The sequence below is a fragment of the Marmota marmota genome, unplaced genomic scaffold (assembly GCF_001458135.2).
Source record: "Marmota marmota marmota unplaced genomic scaffold, marMar, whole genome shotgun sequence".
NCBI lineage: Eukaryota > Metazoa > Chordata > Mammalia > Rodentia > Sciuridae > Marmota > Marmota marmota.
Window position 1 is genome coordinate 18,182,411 of NW_026000019.1, and position 14,624 is coordinate 18,197,034.

Genomic DNA, 14,624 nt, shown 5'->3' on the forward strand with positions numbered 1-14,624 from the left:
TTTTTTTTTTTTTTTTTTTTTTTGGTACTTGGGTTTGAACCCAGGGCACTTAATCACTGAGTTACATCCCCAACCCTATTTATTTCTTATATTGAGAAAGGGTCTTGCTATATTTCTGAGGCTAGCTTTGAACTTACAATCCTCCTGCCTCAGCCTCCAGAGACACTGGGATTGCAGGAGTGCACCACTGGGCACAGCTTCAATTATTTTTTAATGGGATTCATTAACACTGGAATGATTTCAATATCAAGTGTTATTGAGAATATGAAGCAATCAGAATTCTCCTAAACACTGTATTAGCAAAAATGATCCTTTTGGAAACCTGTTTGAATGAGCTGTGGAATGATGAGCATCTTCTTAAAGTAGGCATTTTTAGCATTCAAGTGCAAAAAATAAAAGCTAATTATTCTTGGCTACCAAAAACTGAATAAATAAATGAAGAGAAGTACATCTTAGTCTGGGAATCTAAGCTAAATAAATCGTGAGGAGAGCACAGGGGATCAACACTGCAGAGCTTTATAAAGCACTCTGGTAGTTTAATAAGTCCACAAATTCTTTTGATATAACTTGCTTAGAAAAGTGGAGTGCAGTATAATGTTCCTCCCCTTGAATGTGGGTTGGTTTAGTGACTTACTTTTAAAGAACAGAATGTGGAGGAAGTGATGATGTAATTTTGGAGACCAGGTTTTAAAAGATACCGTGGCTCTCTCTTTGCTTTTTTATATCACTTGCCACAATGATCTAAATTTCACACAAAAATTAGCTTAACAGCTTCCCACTACTTAAAGACTTTTTTGATGAAATCAATGGTAATATTAACCAATGTGACCTTCTGTAATGGTATAAGTAAATATGTTAACATTATGAGGATCTATATAACTCAGTGAAGCAATGTTTTCCTACTGACCAATGTTACAAAATCATACATACAAAAAAAGATCTATTACAAGACAAATCTATGGATTTTAACTGTAACATGGCACAAAACATTCATTAATATGTCAAATTCCACAACACAATTAACCATTAACAAACTTCCAATTTTAGAATTCTGGTGAAAATATCAACAGCATCTAAAAGGCTGTTAAAACTCTCTTTGGACTACATATAAGGCCAGTTTCTTTTTTACATACTTCCACACAAAAGACATACCACAGTGGGATGAACACAGTAGCAGATATGAGAAATTATCTTCTTATTAAACTAGATATCAAAGATAATTGCAAAATATAAAGTAACATTATCATATCACTAAGCTGTTTAATTTGAGGTAACTTTTTAAAATTAAAAATGACTATATTAAATGTCATGGGTTTATTATTTTAAAATGAATAAATAAGATATTAAGTTATCAGTCTTAACTACTGATAGGGTAAGCATCCCTGTATACACATCCAACAGCTTACTTTTTTGGTCATGCTATACCTTTTATATAAAGTACCCTTCCTTCCTCATATGGCCACACTCAGATCTACCAACCCTCCAAAACTCAGCTCAACATCTATTTCATTCCTTGTGTCCAGCCTCTCCCATCTGCACATTATTTCCTATTTGATTTGCCAATGTACTTTAACTGAACTTTTGTCAAAATTTTCTCTATGTAATTTATGTTCCTTGAAGACAAATTAGTCACTGTATCTTCAACTCAACATACAGTGGGCATAAAATGAATACTTGAAAAATAAACATTTATAAACAATAACAAACTATATCTTGAAGAACAAGAAACAAGAATATGAAATAACTTTTTAAAACTAAGAATGGGTAGAAAAATGTAACCACAGAGTCAAATGGGTTCTTAGAAGGCAATGGGTTCAACTTCTGATCTAAATTATCCCTCCAAAGTGTTTTCCTCAATCAGAGTTGTTATTTAGAAAAGCAAAGTATAGCTACATATACATAAACTATATGTAGAAAAAGAGACTATTAAAAAGGTATCTATAGGAAAGCAAGGAAACAGAATTATAAAGGTCACACAACCAAGGATATGCTTGTCCCTGCCCAGTGATGACACCTCTGCTACTGCTGGGCACAGATGCCAGGGCTTACACCATCACACCATCAATAACCATGATGCCACGTGTAACACCACTGTCTGTTGCTTTTGAAACAAAATGATATTGTGAGCTACTACTACCACCCATCACTAGAACGGATTTTGTACAGTTCCATTTTCTTCATATTACTAGCTTCCAGTCCAAACTGGAGGTATACTTGACTGATGGAACCAAGGTGTATTCTCATGCTCTAGATGAAAAGGGAGCCAGGAATACAATTTCTGCTTCTCCAGAGAAAAGAAGCCTGTGCCTAATAATTGGTAAAATTTCCCAAATGCAGGAGAGAGGTTCAAATTCTGGAAGACAAAAAAATGACAAATGTTCACTATTCTTTCCCTACTCTTATCTATCTTTACTGATAACATTCCAATAGCCCCATTACCCAAAAAAAAAATCATTATCAAAGCTATATGGTAATTAGAGTCGAGTATTGTCCCACAGATTACTTATTGATTACAGAACAGAACATCATAGAGATAAATTCATTCACATGTTCACTGAAGCATTATTGACAATAACCTAATGTGGAAAAAACCTAAACTGTTGATCAACAGATAAAACTAAAATAAAGCAGATAAAAGTGGACAAAAATTTTGGTGTACACACAAGCATACACAAAGGAATACAAATTAGCCTTTAAAAAGGAGGCCTTTCCTTTAGTTACCCATACCACATGCCACCCCATACCTCCCAGCACCCCACTATCTGCACCAGCTAGCTTCAAGCCCTGGAAATTCTGCCAAACTAGTGCTGCTGCTGTGTCCCTCCACTGCCAACATGATTATCTACCCAGACCTCATCAGACACAATAAGGTGATCTTTGACATTTACAAAATCCAGAAGATCAAAAATTAGTTGTGCCTGGAGATGGAGGGGAAGGTGATAGATAGACAAGAAGACTGTAACATTGATGACACTCTCAGTGGTAGAAAAGCCTCTGCTGAAGGCCCTGAGGGTAACTGCTGGTGTTGACATTGTCGTGAACCACCCGCTTGCAGGAAACCAACTTCACAGAAGAAGCCTATAAAAAGTACATCAAAGACTACATTAAACCAATCAAACTTGAAGAACAGAGACCACAAAGGGCAAACCCTTTACAACAGTGGTTGCAGAACAAATCATGTATATATCTGATAATTTCAAAAACTAGCAGTTCTTTATTGGTAATAACATGAATCTAAACAGCATGGTTGCTCTGCTGGATGATCTTCTTTAAGGATGGTTTAGAAAGGGAAAATGTTAACATATTGGGCAATTAATTACTTTGAATCTATCACCTGTCATCACAACTGGCTATGCTATATAACAATAAAGGCTACTGCTTATCAAGCCACACAACACCAAAACTTAAGGCAGGAGTAATGCCATCTTGAGGTGTTCATTATTTTTTACCTTGATTTACTTAGCGTGGAGACTGTTTTAAAGAAAGGAAAATATACACGTCATGGAGGTTGTCTAAAAATAAAGTCAAAAAAAGAGGAGGAGGAAGATGGAGATGCTGCCATTTGGGATAAACCTAGAAGACATTTTGGGATGAACCTAGAAGACATTTATGGTAAATTAAATAAGTCAGAAAAAAATACTGCATGATCTCCCTCATATGTGGAATCTTTAAAAAGTTAAACAAACAGACATGGAGGGGAAAGAAATGGGCAGAAGTAGGTCAAAGGTATAAACTTGCAATTACAAGGATGAGTAAGTCTAGAGACCCACTATACAACATGAAGACTATAACTAAAAACAGTAAATATATTGAAATATATTTCAATAATATACAAATATATTATTGAAATTTTTCTAAGAGTAGATTTTAGATGCTCTTGCCAAAAAATAATAACTATGAAAGGTGAGAGTCTAATTAATTAGCTATAGTAACCATTTCACTATGCACATGCATATTAAAATATCATGTTATAAAATTACATATATACAAAAAGAAAAAGAAAAAAGAATGGTGGTTGATGACCTAAACTAAAACAAAAAAGATATTAGGGTGTTTCTAGCTAGTGTGAGGATATCACAAAAGAAGTCATTCCTTATAAAGACTCTTAAGTTCTTGACATTGGAAGGATCTTAAAGTCTCCTAATGTCATTCACATATACTTCTCATTGCAAAAACGGAAGAATTCAGGATGCTAGAGATTAACTAAACCACTTTTTATTCAATACACCCCTACACTTCTGCCTTCTACTCCCTTTTACTCACTCATCCTTTACATGAACAAAGTATATCTTTTACATTACAGATAATAGTCTTTTTTAATATTTATTTTTTTAGTTGTAGTTGGACACAATATCTTTATTTTATTTATTTATATATGGTGCTGAGGATTGAACCCAGGGCCCTGCACATGGTAGGCAAGCACTCTACCGCTAAGCCACAACCTCAGCCCCAGATAATAGTCTTTTAAGGACAAGATACTTCTAAAATTTATATGGAAATGCAAAGGGTCTAGAAGAGTCACAAAAATTTTTGAAAAAAAAATAAAGTTGATTATTTAGCTGTTAAAAAAGTAGTCTTTTAAATATTCATTTTTTAGTTTATATTATGGCATTACTAATTACTAATCACAAACTAATATATGTGCAAAATTTTAAAGATTTCTTTGACTTCTTAAATATCATCCAATAAAATGAATACAGCAAAGAATGGTTTTATACTCTTTTGTAAATATTACCATTTTATATTATTTTGTAAATATTACTGTTTGTGTGTGCATGAGAGTGAGGATGGACGCAGGGTGCTTGACCACTGAGCTATACCCCAGCCTTTTTTTTTTTTTTGAGACAGGTTCTCACCAAGTCATCCACGTTGGCCTCAAACTTGCAATCCTCGTGCCTCAGCCTCCCAAATCGCTAGGGATTACAGGCATGTGCCAACATACCCAGCAATAAGACTTTTTTTGGTGGGGGTGGGAGAAGGCAGGGGGTACCAGGGATTAAACTCAGGGGCACTCAACCACTGAACCATATCATCAGCTTTATTTTTTTTTTTCAATTTTTTTAGTTGTTCTACTTAGTTATACATGAGAGCAGAATGCATTTCAATTCTTTGTATACAAATAGAGCAAACATTTCAATTATCTGTTGTACACAATGTAGAGTCACACCATTCGAACAATCATATATGTACCTAGGGTAATGATGTCCATTTAATTCCACCATCTTTCCTGCTCCCATGCACCTTCCCCTCTCCACCCTCCCCTTTGCCCAATACAAAGTTCCTCCACTCTCCCATGACAATCCCTCTCATTATGGATTAGCATCCACTAATCAGAGAAAACATTCTTTGGCCTTTGGTTTTTGGGGATTGGCTTACTTTGCTCAAAATTATATTCTCCAACTCCATCCATTTAGCTACAAATGCCATAATTTCATTCTCTTTTAATGTTGAGTAATATTCCATTGTGTATTTATACCACAGTTTCTTTATCCATTCATCAGTTGAAGGGCATCTAGGTTGCTTCCATAGTTTAGCTATTGTGAATTGTGCTGCTATAAACATTGATGTGGTTGTGTCACTATAGTATGCTGATGTTAAGACCTTTGGGTATAGACCAAGAAGTGAGATGGCTGGGTCAAATGGTGGTGCCATTCCAAGTTTTCTGAGGTATTTCCATACTGCTTTCCAAAGCAGCTGCACCAGTTCGCAGTACCAACAGTGTATGTACCTTTTCCCCTACATCTTCATCAACACTTCTTTTTGCTTGTATTCTTGATAACTGCCATTCTGACTGGAGTGAGATTAAATATTAGAGTAGTTTTGATTTGCATTTCTCTAATTACTAGAGACGTTGAACATTTTTTCATATATTTGTTGATCTATTATATATATTCTTCTGAGAAGTGTCTATTTAGTTCCTTAGCCCATTTATTGATTGGGTTGTTTGTTCTTTTGGTGTTAAGTTTTTTCAGTTCTTTATACATCCTGGAGACAAGTGCTCTATCTGATGTACATGTGGTAAAGATCTCCTCCCACTTTGTAGGCTCTCTCTTCACATCATTGTTTCTTTTGCTAAGGAGACACTTTTTAATTTGAATCCATCCCACTTATTGATTCTTAATTTTACTTCTTGTGCTTTAGGAATCTTGTTAAGGAAGTCAGGGCCTAATCCAACAAGATGAAGATTTGGGCCTACTTTTTCTTCTATTAGGTGCAGGGTCTCTGGTCTAATTCCTAGGTCTGTGAACCACTTGAGTTTTGTGCCCCAGCCCTATTTTGTATTTTATTTAGAGACAGGGTCTCCCTGAGTTGCTTAGGGCCTCGCTAAGTTGTTAAGGCTGGCTTTGAACTCGAGATCCTCCTGCCTCAGACTTTGGAGCCACTGGGATTGATACTGCCTTTTTTGATTCTCATAATGATCCCATGAAATATAGAAAGCAAGTAATATCATTCCTATTTAACGATAATTAATACAGAATAAGTTGTTCAGAGTTACTACGAGACAGATTTAGGAGCAAAAGACACTTCTTACAAACTATATGACCTTAGACAGATTGCTAAATTTCTGTTTCCTCACCTGCAAACTAGGAATGATATTAAAATAGTTCATACCCCATACACTTACTGTGAAGATTAACCAGCTAATGTATTTGTCTTATGTAATAACTAATCCATACACTCAATTAATATTAGCTTATTATCTGCAAAGAGTGGGGAAAAAACTAGCCAAATCACTTATCCTCTCTGAATCTCACAGCAGCACTAGATCAAGAACTGTCCTGTGTGCTACCCGCATTGTTTTTCATAAAATCAAAAATATTTTTAGCTATTTTCATCTTAAAGACTATTTTTCTCTGCACAGCTCACTGCTCCAATTGGGCAACCAATAATAATTTCTAAAACTACTATTTTCTTCCATTTCTAACTGAAATTCTAAGAAGTTGAAAAATTGCTGAAGTTTTCTAAGAAAAAAAGTCTCAGTAAAACCTAATAATGTTAAAGTTAGCATAAAATAAAATTTATTCTCAATCAGATAAACTAGTTTTCTCTAACCTATTAGCAGATTATCTTTAAAATTCTTTATCTGGGGGCTGGGGTTATGGCTCAGTGACAGAGCACTTGCCTAGCATGTGTAAGGCACAGCACCACATATAAATAAAAAAAAAAAAAATAAAGGTCCATCGACAACTAAAAAATAAAAATAAAAATTTTGTTTAATTCTTTATCTGATATCTTCATATGATAGAGATGGCTAATCTATTGTTTGTGATACAAGGTGCAACAGAAGAAATCTGTTAGGTCTACCAAAATCATTGACAATGTTGATGAGAAACTTGAAATGCATGTCAGAATTTATAAAACTTAGGGCTAGATTCAGTAAAAAATTAAGCTTCATAACTCTTGTGAAAAATTTTTGTAGTTTCACTAGTATTGGCAAATAGGTGGTTCAAGGATTTGAATAATAATATTTAATTCCATTTTCCCATTAAATTCAAAGGATGAGCGAGTATTAGGTTCTAGAATACCGAGGGAGGGAAAGGTAGAGGATTAAAAAAAACTGACTTAATTACCATTCACTACAACTTGATAATGCAAGTTGGTAACAGACCTTTGCACAGAAAGTCTGAGGCAAAAGCAAATAAAAACATTAGTCTAAACATGATCACTGACAGCAGGGTAAATAAAAGACAATGATTTAAAATGAAAGAATAAAGAGAGAAGACCTTTGGGGAAATACAATGATGAATGAGGTCTCGTGCAAATGGCTACTGAATAAAAATATTACTCTAGAAGAACTCACAAGTCATACTGTGTGTTAGCACAGGTATAGGCTCCCTCCAACAGTTGACTTTTCAGTGTAATCTATACAAAATGTCAAACCAAGATTAATTTACAGACAAATAAACTATTTTTAAAAATACCTAATGATCCTTCTAAAGACAATTTGACATTTTATACAATGTTCTTGTTTGTTTGGTTTTGGTACTGGGTATTGAACTCAGGAGTACCACCTCCCCAGCCTTTTTTTTATTATTTTGAGAAAGGGTCTTGCTAAATTGCTTAAGGCCTCACTAAGTTTCTGGGGCTGGCTCTGAATTCTCAATCCTCCTGCCTTGGCTTCCAGAATTGCTGTATATAATGTTCTTAACAGAGGGCCTCAAAATGACAGATACATCTTGAAGTTCAGAATAAATATCTACGGGGTTTACCAAAAACTAGGCTTGTACATATGTCTCTTAAACCTTAAAACTAAAAACCACAAGTTTGCATTTTTTTCTAAAAATAGTGTTTGTCATTTGCATCCCCTATATAAGAAATCTGGTTTGAGGGCAGAATATGGAATATGTGTGGGGTACAGCAAATTTGGTTAAGAAATTCTTCCCTAATACATGAATAAATTCTATCCTTGACTTTTTAAAATGTGCTTCTTTCCTGGAAATCTGGCATACAAAAACTCCCTTTGGGTTTGCATTATTTTCATATTTGTGAACATTTCCACAGGACAGTCTTCAAAAAGTCAGACCACTTGTTTCTGGTTGTTTGCCAACTGTGCTATATTTTCACCAAAAATTCCAAGGACTAATGTTATGTGTACAGATATACACACTCATATAAACATGTACACAACTATCACTAAAAATGATAAATTTAATCAAGAACACTAACAACAATCATTCTTTGTACCAAAAAAAAAAAAACAGAGGTAGAAAATTTAGATTCTAATAACCTTAATTTGTGAAACCTAATGTCTCAAAAAAGAAGAAAAACAAAAAAAAAAACTGTAGTAATTTTATTTAGCTACTTAATTCAACTTATGAGAGGTAACTAGGGTATGCTGCATCTGAACTCTTATTGTGATACTTGGGGTGCACTGTCTTGCAGAACATTTCATACAAAACTACTGAAACCTGGACTGGGGTTGTAGCTTAGTGGTAGAGCACTTGCCTAACACAGGTGAGGCAGTGGATTTGATCCTTGGCATCACATAAAAATAAATAAATAAAATCAAGGCTTTGTGTCCATCTACAACTAAAAACATTTTTTAAAAACTACTGAAACCTAAAATGACATGACAATATAGTTAACATATTAGAAGCTTTAAAAAAAAAAACGAAGAAAACAGTATAGCAATGGTGTAATTCATATCTATTTTAGAACCAAGACTCTAAAATAAATCATCCCCAAAACTCTGCTTTCTACCAAGGGGTTATTTACTTTAGCAACTTCAATACCAAGATTTCCAAAATTTTCCACACACTTCAGTGATGAGTGATTAAACAGTCTCTGTGTGTTGTTTCCTGGGCAACACTCTAAGAGAGCTTTTACCTTTACAGAACTAATGGGTCAAATAGAAGCAAGTTTTCTTCAAAACGACTGTGCATCATTTTAATTAGAAGTAGTAAATAGTAAATCAGCAGGCAGAAAAGCTTGATTAGTGCCACCAGTGCCTCAGTATAACTTATATAACTTACTGTCATTTATCTTTACTTCCACCCACCCAATTCCCCTGTGTGAACAAGGCAAGCTCCATTTAGGACTTCAAAACATCCTCATTCATATAGGCAGTCAAATACATAAATACTGATATCCAAGAAGTTCTTGGTGAATAATCCATGAATTCCTCACAATTGGGTATGGTATAAAACACCCTGCCTTCTACCCTAAAATTCTGAAGCTCCTCAGCTCAACTGTGAATTTGTATAAACTACCTTCCTTCCTGAACCAAACCTGTCTCTGAAAATTAAGATCCAGTCATTTAGAAATAATATTTTAGAAGGTCCTTTGAAAACATTTTCAAAACTGCTTCCTGCTTTGCTACTACCAATCTGATGCTGTCTACAGGGCAAAGAAATAAACAGCCATAGCCACTGGTTTATCTCCTCACAAAAAATAAAATAAAATAAAATAATTTTAAAAAATCCCTTTCCAACACTTTTTGGATTGGTAAACTGAAGGTTGTTTCTCTTACATTTCTCTAATAATTTTTCCCTTGAACTTTTACTCTAAGGATGCTTAAGTGCTTTCTAGGTCATATTTTAATTAGAAGCACAGCATATAAAGCCTGTTTAATGTTAAGAAGTACTAAATGACTCCAGATACAAAAACGAAAGAGAAGTTAACAGTAGAAAGGAAAATTGGCATTCTAGGCTCTTAACCATCTGGAGCTGACTCCTTGCCTAGCTCTTTCACTACTCACTGTCCATGACCTTACTGCTTTGATCTCCTCAGCCCCCGGCCTAGAAAGGCCTTTCTTTCCATACTAGTTGTCCTATTTCCACATGTCCAAATCCTACCCATTCTTCAAAACATAGTTAAAAATGTCAAGTCTTCCATATTCTTACAATGAACAGTAATCACTCACTCCTCTCTAAATTCTTCCAGTACTTTATCTTTATCTCTTTACCACCAGTAACTTTCTGCCTCATATTATCTTTGTTTCCATATTTAATCCCCCACATAAGCATAAAGGTCATGGTGCAAGGTCCACACCTTATTCATCTCTATTGAAACAGCTTAACAAAATGTCTTGCACATACTAGGCACTCCAGTTGAATTAAAAGAATGGCTTGAGTTAGAAAAGGAGAGAAACTCGCTAGAAACAACTCCAGGAGTCCGGAACCCTAGCTTTGCTAATAACTAGTTATATGACCTTGGACTTCAGGTGTCAGTATGTTCATTTGCAAAGTTAGAAGGGTGGGCTGATCCAGTTTGTTTGTTTAACTAGACTGTTACACATTAGTTGGGTGTAAAATTAATTTGGTGGTATTTTTTATAAACGAAATAAAAAGAATATATCAAAATACAGGCAGTTATATGCTATAAATGTTTAACAAATATGTGGGGAAGTAGGGGGTCAGAGCTATACTATTTGCTAGTTTCCCTGATGTAAAATACTCCCACCCTGACCAGTTTCAAGCTACAACATATCACTGAATTTGGAGCTAGGTGGGAAGAGATAGGCATAACTGCCCTTGCAAGCCAGTGTGAGCCAACTCAATACAGCCCTGAAAAGATAAGGAGTATTTCAACAAACTTTTCTTTCAAATTCGTCTGTGCACGCACAAACTCATATGCTGAAACACAATATAAAATGTAGTTCTTACTGTGTGTTACAGTCAAAATAGTTTAACAATGCCCAACTAAACAATCTCCTAATCTCCTCCACCTGTACTATAATTCAATAATTCTTATTCTTGGTTACACAACTAACTATCTCTTCACCACAGTTGATATTTTCCTTCAAAAATGAGACTAACACATGTCTCTTGATATCACCAGCAAGCAAATAAATGACAGGGAGTAAGAATTTGGTTTAGAAATCATCAGCCAAGATCAAGTTCTCAGACTTTGTTCAGCCCCATATACCTAAAGGACACAACACACTCCTACTATAGCAATAGCTCACTTAGGAAGGGGCTGGGGGGAAAGGAAAATAAAATCTGTACTATAAAAGCAAACATCCAAGTGATTCTGGTATTTGTGTTCATGCTAGGTCCAACTGAGAAACCTGGAATAGAGAAAACCAGTGCTGCAAAAAAAAAAAAAAAAGTAAATTTTCCATACCTGATGTTTCCCAAAGTCCCAGGGACAAGCTTTCATTCTTCAATAGAACCTTTATTACTAAGTCTCTCCTATCAGAATTAAGTTTTTGCCATGCACTAGAGCCACACAGTATTTGTTGAATTTAGAATAGGCAAAAAAGGAGAATAACTCTGCAAACACTTGTTAGACTTGCTATTCTGGGAAAATCAAGCTTTTGTTGAAAAAAAATACTTTATTTTCTTAATTCTTATTGAAGCTTACTGAACCAGGTAAGGAGCAAAGAAGTTTCCTGAATATATTTTTGGCTGTACTATGTCTATCACAACATAATCTATAACCATATTTTTCATGAGTATTTATAAAAAAATGTCTTTTCCATTTTTAAGGCTCTTTAGAAAACAAGAATGCTCAGAATTTCAAGTACACTAATAACCTTAACCCAAATCTAATCCTAAATCAACTGAATATATGCCCAGAAGTTTCCTAGGAAAAATCCCAAAAATTTACCAAAAGATTCCACAAAAGATTCAGTATGAGCATAAACTTGCTATGCTCAATTATGGCATTCTGTCTGTTGAATAAGAGCAATATAAAAAGTAATGAAGCATAAAAAAAGAGAATGTTGAGATACAAGTTCTGTTTAATTCCAATAAATCTTCCTTATTATAGGGCCCACTGATGCCCACATACTTATGTCCAATTCAAATAAGAACTATAAAGTCAAAATTATTCCCCATTAGGAAAAGCCAGGCATCAATTCAAGCAATGTCTTTCTCCATATCTCAATTTTAAGACTTTATTTAAAAACTGTCAGGCTCAAATCTGTCCTTTGCTTTCACTGTCATGGAAAATGCTTAGAAGACTTATCTCCTTAAGAAATCCCTGAGATTTCTTTGAAGTACCACCAAGGGAATAGCCGTGGGCTACTGATGATCCTCAGGCCCTAAAGAGTTAGAAACTTGTAGCAACTCATTAAAACTTGTGAGACATGAGAAAAAAAAAGCTGTGTGCCTGGGAATCACACAGGCTACAGTATCAACTTCAATCTCCAAACATCCACTAATTAATTCCACTAAAATCATCCCCATACCATTTGAAGAGAATGGTAGGCTAGAAAGCAATGCCAGTTCTACATCCTCAATACAAGAAATTTTTGCTACTTTAGCTACTCTCTCTTCAAAGTCAATATCTACAAGTTTGGCTATCTCCCACACATAATATTTTTACTTGGCATAACAGAATCTCTTCTTCTGTCTACTCCCAAAAAATGAATAAAAGGACATTCAGCTTTTTTATTTTGTTTTGTATAGCGGTGCTGGGGATTAAACGCAGGGCCTCACACATTCTACCACTGAGCTACATCCCCAGCCCTAGAACTTTCAGCTTCAATGCCATATCATCTGAGAGTTCAAATAAATACATAGTAACTAAGCAATTTCAAGACTGGGTTAAGGCAAAGAAAAAAAAAGGCTTAAGTACAAGTTTTTAGAAGTCATAAATTCAGAACTGGTGAACTGATATACATGAAAACTCCTGTTTTACATACCCAGTAAAATTCTGTCATTCAAAAAAAATTACCTCTAGCGTGAAAAGGATCTAAATCATGAAACAATTATCAAAGAAACAAAAATTATATCATAACTATAATATACAGAAATGCCCATCAAAAAACTCAGGTCAAAAAAAATAATAATAAACTTCATACATTTATTGTCATAACTTTTTAGGTTAGTCTGTAATGTTTACTATTTGCCACAATAGTACTGGGACCCACTACCTTGTTTCAAGCTTTCTAGAGTACAATGTATGCTATATAATATTCAAGAATAAGCCCTGCACTATTACATCTATTTCTCTCCAGATGACTTAATAATACAAAATATCAGAGCACATCTTGAACTGATTTAGTAGAGACACCAGTCTGATTCAAAGTCTTGGCTAACTTCCTAAACAGGTAAATATTTAATACAATTTGATAGTGTATACATTAAATTCATCTAGTCTTTCTCCTTTGCAATCTCCTAAGTTTCATATGGAAAGCTCTACAGAGATAATGAATCACAGGCCAGTTTTTCTGTGCTTGCTAGCAGCTTGTGAACCAATATTTTCCACCAAAACCACTTCCAATTTGACCACAAACTTCATGTCCATATCTTCTGATGTCAAAACTACTGGATTTTCTCCAAAAGTGCAGGAGACAAAAAATGTAAACACTACTATGAGAAAAGTCAAAAGGTTTCCATGAAATTATGTTTTATGAATTGTAACAAGCAACTATTTGCCTCCGTTTATGCAAAAGAAAATTCAAATGTATTTAATATCCCTAACCCTACCAGTGCCAAAAATACAGGCCTTGAAATCAGATTTCAAAAAGCACTGAAATCTGTCAAGCAAGCGAAAGTTCTCCTTACCATTAGTGTAAATGAAGTAGACATTTTAGTTTATTTGCATGAAGCCATCAATTCTGCAAGTGACCGCCTAAATACTGATACATTTTCTAAGATAACTGAGAAGTTCAAGGTGAAAGAATTCAAAAGCACCTGAACACACTGCCTTGAGATCCGAAACAAACTGTCTGTTCAGCCCCCTTGCTCCCTGCCACCTCCCACTGGCCAGTGGCCCCTTTCCACATGCTGACGCACCGCCCAGCCCTGCACCGTTGGCGACCAAAGCAAGTACTAGCCTAGTCTCAAAAACTTTGACTCAGTTATCAAAATAGTGAGCATTCAAGACCTGGGCGAGGGAGTGCTGGGGTGTTTGTTGTCCAGGCGGTCAACTTCGAAGCGGGGCATTCCTAGCAGGTAGAGATCTGCCCAAGACGCAGCCCATCCCAGACTGAAAAACCACAAGCATTAACAGGAGCCCGGCAAAGTGCTCAGCCGAGGAAGGGGAAAAGCGAGCTAGAGAGGCGGTCACCAACAGAAACCTGAGTATGGGTAATGCCCTAACCACACGCCCCTAGGACGCGGGGAGGCTGGGACTGCGACCCCAACAGCGGCCGCAGCGCAGACGCCGGCAGCGCAGGCAGCGGCAGTGTCAGGAGCGCGCAGCTGGAGGCTCCGACAGCCCAAGCCACCACC

At 35.6% G+C, this 14,624-nt stretch overlaps 1 protein-coding gene across 8 annotated transcripts in view; it reads right to left on the reverse strand.

Annotated features, from left to right (window-relative positions):
- Rabgap1l (RAB GTPase activating protein 1 like) overlaps positions 1–14,624 on the reverse strand; it is a 592,157-nt gene that overhangs the window by 577,167 nt on the left and 366 nt on the right. For 2 of the 8 annotated variants that reach the window (XM_048810004.1, XM_048809999.1), the window contains exon 1: positions 14,278–14,587. The exons of 4 other annotated variants lie outside the window; for them this stretch is intronic. The gene's annotated coding sequence lies outside the window, so the exon portion shown is untranslated. Of the gene's footprint in view, positions 1–13,955; positions 14,199–14,277; positions 14,588–14,624 lie in introns of those variants that run through there. 2 more of the 8 variants (XM_048810003.1, XM_048809998.1) reach the window with 2 other exon arrangements.